The sequence below is a fragment of the Sardina pilchardus genome, chromosome 1, assembly GCF_963854185.1.
Source record: "Sardina pilchardus chromosome 1, fSarPil1.1, whole genome shotgun sequence".
Taxonomy (NCBI): Eukaryota; Metazoa; Chordata; class Actinopteri; order Clupeiformes; family Clupeidae; genus Sardina; species Sardina pilchardus.
This window is the reverse complement of record NC_084994.1, coordinates 45929800-45941144: the sequence shown is the minus strand read 5'-3', so window position 1 is coordinate 45941144 and position 11345 is coordinate 45929800.

Below are 11345 nucleotides of genomic sequence, written 5' to 3'. Positions count from 1 at the left end.
CTACCTATCTACCTACGGCTTTGTTATGGTAGGCTTATTTCATCGTAATTTGGTTAATAAACCACCACCTATTGTTTAAACTTATCACGCCTCCGTCCTCCCTCATTGTATGGTTCCCTAGGCCATTACAATGTGGGGGCTCGTCAAACTAGTTATAATCGGTATTTTTTGGTAGTATGTTTGATTTTCCGCCACTTCCTTTTTTGTGAATGAATGGGCGCGTCACGTGAGTAACTCTAGTCTTTGTTTACGTTGCTTGCTTACGTATAGTGACTGAGCCGAGATCGTTCTTCTTTTAGTGGGGGGGGCGAGAGGTGAGATTAGTGTGTTAAACATTATATGTTGAGTAACACAATTTAATTGTCGGGCACTGTAGGATGTTGATCATGAGTAGTCTCCGATAATTTGTTAATTGTTGTTGCCGGTTTTGAATGAGTCTTCGGATGTAATTTATTTAGTAGCCTATATCAGTTTGTTTGTTGGCGAGGTGTTGTGTGCTCGTGGGCTGTGACCATATAATTCCACAGTAACGTGTTCCCCATTAGAACGCTCCGGCGTTTGGGCTTAGGTTCCAGCGACTGCGGCTGGGCTGGTGGGCACCGCCGTGGAATGAAAGCTGAATTGACTTAGGTCAGGATGGCTGGGCCTCCAGCGGTATTGGTGAGCAGAAATTTATTTTGCTGATCCCCGGCTCTTGGTTGCAGTCAGAAGATAAGCTAGTATAGTCGGGGGGTAAATGTTTAGGGGGAGCTCTGTACTGTCTGTCTGGTTACACGTAGCATTACACCTTTGCTTGTATTTTGCTTAATTTAGGAGCAGCTGGTATAGCCTAGTCGTATTGTTAGTACCCACAATCACTGTCGTTTAACGAAGCATTGCATACTGGTATGGCTGAGATTGATAGTTTTGTGTCCGCTCCTACAGTATAGGCTTTCGAGGCGTTTACTAAGGAACAGCTTCTGTTAGTCGCGGAGCGTTATGAAGTGCCATTGTCCAGCGCTGAGAAAAGAAATAAAGGCGTAATGAAGATAATTATTCGCAATATCTTAGTTGAGAAGGAGCTTTTGCCGCCAGGACTTCTTGAACAGTCTTCCACTTTATCGTTTGAGCAACAGAAAGAAATTCTGAAATTGCAGTTAGATAAAGGCAAGCAACAACTTTCACAGCATCAAGCTCAGATGGAATTGTTTAAGTTGGAGCGCGATCTGGAGCTCGCAAAACAGGAGCTTGCGCGTGACACGTTGGCGCTTGAGAGCAAGCGCTTAACCTTAATTGAGCAGGGGAAATTGGGTCCCACCACGCCGGTTAACGTTGATAATTCGGATATCACGAAGAGCATAAGGCTTCTGCCAAAGTTCGAAGAGGCTAACGTGGATACTTTCTTCACTTTATTTGAGCGGGTAGCCGAATTGCATGATTGGCCTGATCCGACGCGTTGTTTACTACTCCAGTGTGCTTTTAGTGGTCGTGCGGCCAAAACTTATGCTGCTCTTGGAGCGCCCGAGAGTCGCACTTATTCGTCTGTTAAAAAAGCTGTGCTAAAGGCATATGAGCTCGTGCCAGAGGCATACCGTCAAAAGTTTCGTAACATACGTAAACATTCTGGTCAAACTTATGTGGTGTTTGCAGACGAATTGTCTATCCAGTTAGATCGCTGGTGTTCTGTATCGGGAGTTGAATCGCATGACCAGTTGCGTAGTTTATTTTTAGTTGAGCAATTTAAAAATTGTCTCCCCGAGGAAATTGCTACGTACATCACGGAACGTCATGTTGAGACTCTGTCTGACGCAGCCGTTTTGGCAGACGATTATGCCTTAATCCACAAAACTAAGTTCTTTGTTACACCACCAGGCCGTGACTGTGCGCAGTGGAGCCGTTCATCTCCCCGTGTAACTACAGCTGATACGTCCACTGCCTCTGGCTACTCGGAATTTCGTTCTGGGCGAACTCAAAGCAAAATCGATCCTAACATAACCTGTCACTATTGTCTGGGCGTAGGGCATACTAAATGGCAATGTGAGGAGTTAAAAAAGAAAGAAAAAGAGAAAAGATATAAAACTAAGTTCGGTTCTCAGTCTAAAGGCTCGGCCTTGGCCATATCTCTCTCTAGCCCATTGATTGACGTGAGCGAGCCAGACCTCGAAGCGAGTTTTTCTCCCTTTATTTCGAATGGCTTGGTGTCACTAAGTGCTGACGGAGTAAAGGTGCCAATTAAAATACTCCGAGATACCGGTTCGGTCGAATCGTTTATCCTAAAATCAGTTTTGCCGTTCTCGTCTGTCTCAGATTCTGGTCAGTCTGTTTCCGTGCGTGGAATTAACCTTAATGTTATGTCTGTACCCTTGCACAGAGTGTATATAGACTCTGATTTGGTCCAAGGTGAAGTGCTGGTGGGTGTGCGTCCCGCGCTCCCGTTGCATGGCACTGCCCTGATTCTTGGTAACGGGCTGGCCAAGTCTCGGGTATGGGCCAAAGTGTCGCCTGATGTGGATGATTGTGAACCTAACCTGCAATCTCTTTTTGGTGTGAGTGAAACTCCCTGTGTGTCTCCCGTGAGTGTCGTGACTCGTTCCGCTTCGCGTGCTGTAGCCAAAGCAGGTGATGGTGATGTTCCTGCGATGCCACCACTGCCTGGTTTGCCTGATTCAATCCCACGTAAACAGCTGATCGTTGCGCAACAATCTGACACTACATTAAAACCTCTATATGCTAAGGTGAGTGACACTAAGAATGACGATAGGCCTACGTATGGTTATGTGGTAAGAGACGACGTCTTAATGCGTAGGTGCCCACCGCGCAGCGGACTTCCAGGTGATTGTGGTTGGCAGGTGGTAGTGCCTTCGTCATTGCGCAAAATAGTGTTGACGACTGCCCATGATGATGCGGGTCATATGGGTATTAAAAAGACGTATGACAGAATTCTGCGCTACTGCTATTGGCCTCGTATTAAACGAGATATCGCTTCCCACATAAAAACCTGTCATGTTTGTCAATTAACTGGCAAGCCCAACCAGACCATTAAGCCTGTACCTCTTCGGCCGATTACTCCCACACCCAAACCCAGGGCTGGACTGGGACCAAAAAACGGCCCGGGCATTTTTGGCCATAGTGGCCCACCATGATAATTTACACAATAAAACATATGTGCACACTGTTTTGTTTGTAAAAAATATTTAAGTAAACCGCAGTAGCCTGCATGGAAGCGAGTAGGCTAACCTACCCTTGCTAAAAAAATATCCATTATTATTATACTCTCTCACACACACACACACACACACACACACACACACACACACACACACACACACACACACACACACACACACACACACACACACACACACACACACACACACACACTAGAGTGACCTTTAAACCAGCAAGGATGAGGTTGTACACAAAACTCATATGCTATTAAATGCTTCACTAAATAAAACCTGCTATAATTTATGTTGAGCATTTGCACAGTTTTAGCCAACAATTCACCTTAATACTATTTAGTGAAGATGTATAGGCTACACATCCCAAAACATTTTCATTGTTAATTCCATGGCCTATCACCATTCCTGTTTCATTCCATGCGTCTGACTGCATGTCTGTGTGTATGGGTGTCTGCTTGTCTGCGCAAAGAAATTTGATAGTTTGCTTGTTGTACTGCGTCAAGATTGACAACAATTTCGACCAATCGTGACTGTCTTAAGATTTCAGAAGGTTGATGGCGAGCCGACAACTCGTTAATTTGATGGGTATCGCAATTCAAATGCATGCGAGAGGGGTAGGCCTACACAGAAACCACACAAAAAGACGCGCTCACACTATAAAACTTTGTTTTGCTTAACTGGGTGCTGAATCCTACATAGTAAGCAGGTTAATACATCTAAAAGAAGCAAGGGGAAGCAGCAGTCGCAGATTTCAAAAATGTTTGTTCATTGTGCGCCCAAAAAGTTCAGCCAACATTTCGGCTACTTCTTACCTGGCTCACAGTAGCTATTCTGACCTCCTCCTCAATCTGTCCCTGCTGGGTCACGTCTCTCACCTCTTCCTCCTCCTCCGAATCAATTTGAATAGCTACTCCTTCCTCTGTGTAACTACTCTGTTGCACACTCGCATGTGCCTCTCTGAAGCCTGCACTCGGTGCTGCTTCTGCACTGCTGCTATATGTCGACGGCCCTGTTTGAACTTGTGGTGGCAAACATTTCTGTAATTTTAGCACATTTTTGCTGCATCCACTTGTAGGCTTTTGCCTTTTATCTCGCAACTTCTCTGCGCCCCCCTTGCGCTTTTGTGGTTTGTCTTCGTACATTTTCATATGCAGACGGTCTCAAACTCCGGTCGAACTCCAGTCAAGAGGGAGATGAGGCCGGGAGGGAGATAGGGAGGGCTCTGAGATTTCATTGGACTAGCCCAATGTCCATTAAGGCAGTCAAGCAATGGGCCGCGATTCGCTACCGTTGTGGCCGTACGCTATATAAATGAGCCTAATATTTTTTTTATTATTATTAAATTGACAGCTTCGGCCCAAATAATGCGTCGGCCCACCGGGCATTGCCCGGTATGCCCTATGGCCAGTCCATGCCTGCCCAAACCTTTTGAACATCTTGTGATTGATTGTGTCGGACCGTTACCTCGATCAAAGGCTGGTTGCATTTATCTGCTTACAGTAATGTGTCAAACGACTCGTTACCCCGCCGCGTATGCACTGCGTTCAATCAAAGTCAAGCCCGTGGTTAAAGCGCTTTCCCAGTTCATTTCTGTATTTGGCCTGCCTAAGGTAATACAATCAGATCGTGGTACAAATTTCACGTCTAGAACATTCTCCCAAATACTGCACGTGTTAAAGATCCAGCATAATAAATCGTCGGCTCGACACCCTCAGAGTCAAGGGGTCTTGGAACGTTTTCATCAAACGTAGCCTACAAGTCTATGCTGAGAGCGTATTGTGTTCAATTAGGCAGGGATTGGGAAGACGGCCTCGCCTGGTTACTGTTGGCGATTAGGGAAGTTACTCAGGCGAGTACCGGGTATAGCCCAAACGAACTCGTGTTTGGTCATAGTGTGCGTGGTCCGGTAGCATCTTTAATGGATGAGGGAACCGAGGAGCCTCCTCAGTCTCTAACCGATTACGTTAATGGGTTCCGGCGACGGCTATATACTGTTGGTCGGTTGGCAATGGAGAAGCTGCAAACTGCGCAAGTGAAAATGAAGCAGTTGTATGATCGGAAGGCTGTGTGTCGTTCTTTCAAGCCGGGAGACCAGGTCATGGTTCTCTTACCGGTCATACACTCTCCATTTCAAGCTAAATTTGCAGGGCCATATACAGTGATTCGCCAAGAGAAAAACGACAATTATGTAGTGGCCACGCCGGATAAGAAGAGGCGGACGCAATTGTGTCACGCCAATTTGCTTAAGCCCTATTTTGCCCGTGATTGTGTTGGAAAAGGTGAGTTGCCGTTTGTTCAAACGGACTTGAGCTCTGCCCCTGGGTCGGTGGTGGCAGCACTGAGCGGGGACAGCGCTAATTGTTCTAATGCGTGTGTTGCAACATCTGTCTCATCCATGCCAGCGGTGGCAGCGCTGGAAGAGGCAGATGCTAAGGAACCAGACGATGCAGCTTTGTTGGGTAAACTCAATAATATGGAATCTTTGGCTAATTTACCATTGATCTTGAGCCATTTGACTCCAGATCAAGCGATTGAGTTAGGTGCGCTGATTAAGGAGTTCCCATGTCTGTTTTCTGACACACCCACTCAGACTAATTTGATTAGCCACGATATTGACGTTGGGGAGGCCGTCCCTATTCGGCAACGCTTCTATAGAGTTTCTGGGGAGAGACAGGAGATCTTAGAGGGCGAAGTGAAGTATTTATTAGAGAATGATTTGGCAGTAAGGTCTTACTCAAGCTGGACAAGTCCTTGTCTGTTAGTCAAAAAGGCCAATGGAACACATCGGTTTTGTACTGATTATAGAAAACTGAATAGCGTCACAAAGTCTGATTCATTCCCCCTCCCTCGCATGGAGGATTGTGTAGACCAAGTCGGGTCGGCCAAATTCGTTACCAAATTGGATTTATTAAAGGGATATTGGCAGATCCCTTTGACCAAGCGTGCGCGTGAAGTTTCCGCCTTCATAACATCTAGTGGGTTGTATGAGTACAAAGTTATGGCATTTGGATTACGCAACGCCGCAGCTACGTTCCAAAGACTTATGAACCAGATAGTTGCAAATTTGGACGGTTGCGCAGTTTATTTGGATGACGTAGTTGTACACAGCGCCACCTGGAGTTCACATTTGGAACGTCTTCGCCATCTGTTCACCCGACTTGCACAAGCCAATCTCACCGTCAACCTGGCGAAGTGTGAGTTCGCCAGGGCGACGGTGACCTATCTTGGTAAAGTAGTTGGTCAAGGCTTTGTGCGTCCTGTGCGTGCGAAGGTACTGGCCATAGATAGTTATCCACCACCCACCAGTAAGCGAGAGTTGATGAGATTCCTGGGGATGATCGGGTACTATCGTAGTTTTTGCCAGGACTTTTCCTCTGTCGTTGTACCTTTGACATCTTTGTTAAAAAAGAACAGGCCTTTTGCGTGGACACCTGTTTGTCAAGCCGCTTTTGAGAAAGCCAAACATCTCCTTTCTTCTGCACCTCTACTTGCAGCTCCGAAAATGGATCAGCCATTTAAGCTGCAAGTAGATGCGAGTAATGTCGGAGCTGGAGCTGTTTTGCTCCAAGATGATGATGCTTTTGTTGAACGTCCCATTTGCTATTTTTCAAGGAAATTTAATTCGTATCAGCTGAATTATTCCACCATAGAAAAAGAAGCATTAGCATTAATTTGGGCTTTACAAAATTTTGAAGTCTACCTTGGAGGTAGCCCAACTCCAATAGTCATCTACAGCGACCATAATCCCTTAACCTTCCTTCACTCGCTTCAGAACCCTAACCAGAGATTGATGCGCTGGAGTCTTTTTCTCCAGCCATACAATCTGCACATTAGACACATCAAAGGCAAAGAGAACGTCGTGGCGGACGCGCTGTCGCGTGCTCTTGCCCCCTAGTGTGTCTGACATGTAATTGTTGTAATTTCTGCAATCTCTTGTCTTGTCTTGTCCGTGTTCCAGGCGCCGGAATATTGGAACAGGTTGAGTCTTGGAGATGCTGGTGAGGTTATGGGCTGAGTAATGGATGAAGGGGAATTATTTTAAATTCTGAAAATTAGATGTGACTTTCATGAAATGATGAATAAATTATATAGTCATTATCTAATATTGTTGGTGGTTGCGTAATGCTGAGATGTTGTTCAGATCCAACTGTAACGATAGTGATTGTGGCACTGGTGGTGATGGGCTAATGGTGTCGGGTAATTGAAGCTGTAGGCCTACATGGGTGAATTGCCTATTGACACTGTAATTTTATGGTGTTTGATTCTGCAGATGTATTTGGTATTGTATTATGTTAATGTTTGATGGATTCGTAGTTTGTGTCCTGTCCTGACCTCATTGGAAATCCGGTGGATTTCTTTTATGGGGGGAGGTGTGACGGCCGCAAGGCCTTGCTGTGTCTGTCTCTGTCTCCTCCCAATTAGGACTGATGAGGTGGGCGGGGTCGCCAGGTCCGCGGCCTATATGGTGCTCCGGATTCCAGCATTCTATCTCTTGATTTTGGCATGTAGGCCAAACGCCGGGCTGGCTTGCTGCTGCTTTAGCTTTAGTTATTATTTGATTGATTGTAACATGCAACACGCACACACTACATTACCTACACGCAACACACGCCCGCACTTCACCACTGATCACTGATCGCTACCTATCTACCTACGGCTTTGTTATGGTATTATTTCATCGTAATTTGGTTAATAAACCACCACCTATTGTTTAAACTTATCACGCCTCCGTCCTCCCTCATTGTATGGTTCCCTAGGCCATTACAGACATGAATGAGACAATATTAAACATTCATCCAATTATTACCTTCATTCACCAGTATATATATTGTATTTTTGTTGTTTTGCCAGAATGTTGTTAAATTATCATGTATCATCATGAGCAGTATTTTCAAGATGCCCAATGCTACATTTTGGATCCTGCAACTCTAAGGTACAGTACTTTTTTTTTTTTTTGTCAGGGACAGACAAACTGAATCATGGGTATTTAAGTCCTAAATATCCTATATGTTTGAGAGAAACATGTTTGGAGTCCTTATTTGTAATCAATTCTAGTAACATTACAATTATTGCCAGATTGTTACCCAAACAGCTGTTGAAATGTATACTAGTTAACCAGTGTCTAGTGGACATCTCATAGTTTTCTTTCAGTTACAGAACAGAATATACCGGACTGAACAACCTAAACCATTTACAGTCACACGTTGATAGTCTAAACTTTAGGATAGTTGATAGTCTAAAGGTTCTAATGTGGGCATGGGGAGATGAGGTGTCTCATACTAGATATCACCAAAGATCCTTAATTAAATACTTGAATTTCTTTTTTAAATACTTAAAAGCTTTTTCAACCGTCTCTGATATCACTCACCAGTTGCTGAGCCATGGAGTTCAGGAGACTCTGCACATCGTGGACCCACGCCTACAGAGAGACAGAACAGACAGGTGGGAATCACATGTGGGTAGTGTACTGTATGCATGACACACCAGAACCATTCAGCTCCAAAGGTAGACCAGTGATTCAGTGAACCACGTCAACAACGACACAACAACATAGAATAGCTGATGTAGTGGAATTCACAGTAGGGGGTCAGCCCTTCGTCCGCTAGAGGTAGAACATTTACCATCACTGACCGTTCCCTCAGCCCCAGACCATAGTGAGATACTCATTATTCTCATTCATCCAGTCCATCCCAGCCCTCTCTGTTGAACAGTATTGCATTACCACTAAGTTAATTCGAGAGTCTACACGCCATGCCTCTACCCCAGACGTGCGTTTCAACGGGAAACAATGTGTGCTCTGCGTTGGCTGTCATCCCAGGTTGGTGTGTTGAGCAGTGCTGTGAATGATGCAGAGATTCCTGACCATCACGGTCAATGGCGTGTGTCTTAAGTAAGTAAGCCCGTGGGTGTAGCGGGGAGCGTCTTACCCGATGGGGTTGTCTCTTCTCCATGCTCCAGTCCCTCACATCCCTCCAGTGGGGGGGCAGGCTAACGCGCTCCATCCTCCTCAACTCCACCACCTCCTGTCCCTGCATCCTGTCTCTCATCTCTCTCCCTCTCTCTTTCTTTCTCTCTATCTCTCTTTCTCTCTCTCTCTCTCTCTCGTCCCCTCCGGTCCTCGTCGGCGTCCCTGCTGCGTCCGACTATCTGACTCTCCTATGTCCTGACTGACTGACCGGAGGCTTGGCGTCCCCTTGGTTTCCTGTGGTGAGCGGCGCGGCGCCGTGTGCAGGTAATCTAATAGGTGACACGGACACCCCGCAGAGGCCCGCGGTCAACAGCCGGTGCTTAGATACGGCTGTAAACGAGACGGTCACTGTGCTACGCTTCCTGCTGCGTTTTAAATGGAGGGGCCAGAGGCCACCGGGCTGTTGTGGTCACAGAGATCGAGCTCACATACCGGCCATTCATAGCCTGGGTGTTCTCTTGGTGGAAGGTTATGTTTCTCTAACACTAAAATGTGGCGGTACATTAGCGCTAAATGTAGCGCTACATAACCAGCTACATGGTGTTGCCACCTGCTACACATAGAAACTGATGCATATTTCTCATGTTCTCTCCATGATCTACTCCTGCAACTCCTTGTGAAGTTTCAGTCTTGCTTTCCCAGGTCTTCTCCATCCCCTATACCTTACAGAAATGTGAGGTTTCTGGTGAACAGTTTCCATATCAATTTGTGGCAAGGTCATATTTTCACATGCAAATTGGGTTTCTGGCAAACAATTGCGGTTAACATTTGGCAGTGTTGCAGAAAATGTGCAATGTCATCATGCAAATTAGGTTTGTCACCAGGAGTTCTCTGGGAGTTTGCCATTATTGGCTAAGTGTGGTGGCAAATGACTGGCGAACACATTTGCCACCAGTGGCAAACTTCTCATTGTTGCCAGAACTTTGCTGGACATTTGCTTCCAGTGGTCAACATGGGCAAACTTCTGCCAATATTTTCTAGTGAACTCATTTGTTATCCACAAATTTCTCACAATTGTCGGTGTATATATGCATGTGTTCCTCTTTGTGGATGAAGCATGTGTGTCCGCATGTTTATGTGTGTGTATCTGTAAGAGTTGTGCACACTGTCAATGTGCCTTGTGTGTGTGTGAGATTCATGTGTGTACACATGAATGGATTGTGAAATCAAGCGCTCCTGGGCACAATAGCCTGTGTGCTTACTTGTCGGGACCTGGCACACTTCAGCTGTGCTAAACAGTAAACAATTATGTTGCTCCCCCATTAGGGGTGTGTGTGTGTGTGTGTGTGTGTGTGTGGGGGGGGGGGGTGCGCTGGGAGCCAAAGGCATGTATCCCTTATCAGCCTAGTTTCATTTGCCCTGGGACTCCCTGACCTCCAAACTGCTGAAAACAAAGCATCCCCACTCCCCCCACAAACCTCAACCGGCCACGCCGTAGTCCTCACAACCTACTGCAGCATCAATCCCCCCATGCTGAGGGAGGACATTTTGGGTCAGTCCGTCCACACTCCCTGTGTCTGCGCGCACCTCATAGAAGTGCCTGAAGTTGAGCCAGAGCCTCTTTAGGCCCCACTGCTGGTGCTGCACGGTCTCCTCATGTGAACCAAACAACTCACCCTAATGGGCCCATTTCACAAGCGCTGGCAACCACGGCGACAGCAGCAGGTTATGGCTTTTTCTGAGAAAGACAAGCCATCGTGTTTTATGGCCTTCGCTGTTAAAAAGAGTGCCATTAGTTCGGCCCATTGGTAACAGTGTAGGTTGTTGGTTGATCCCAGTACCAGCACCAGAGGCATTATAAGGATGGGAAGTCACTGAGGTAAAATGAATGAGGGAGTCCGTAATGTGAAAGATGGTGGATCTGTATCTGGAAGCTCTGTGCTGTATTTGAAAGAGCCAATCAGATAGCCAGAAAAAGTATCACTTATGTTTCAAGACAAAAATGCTTCAGAAATGATATTTCCTATATAAGTTTTAAGTCAGCTGGCATACAAAATGAAAAAAAAAAAAAAAAACCACCAAACAAAGTGCATTACAGTGTTGCAGAAAGTGACAAATGGCTCTTCATATGTAGACTACCCAATATGAGACTCTTCAATCTGTTTTAAAAAAACAAAAAAAACACATGAAGCCACCCAAATAATAAATCCCACCACCATTCTGCCAGCAACACTGGCCAACACGGGAGTCTGTCTGGATGAAACAGCCCACTACAT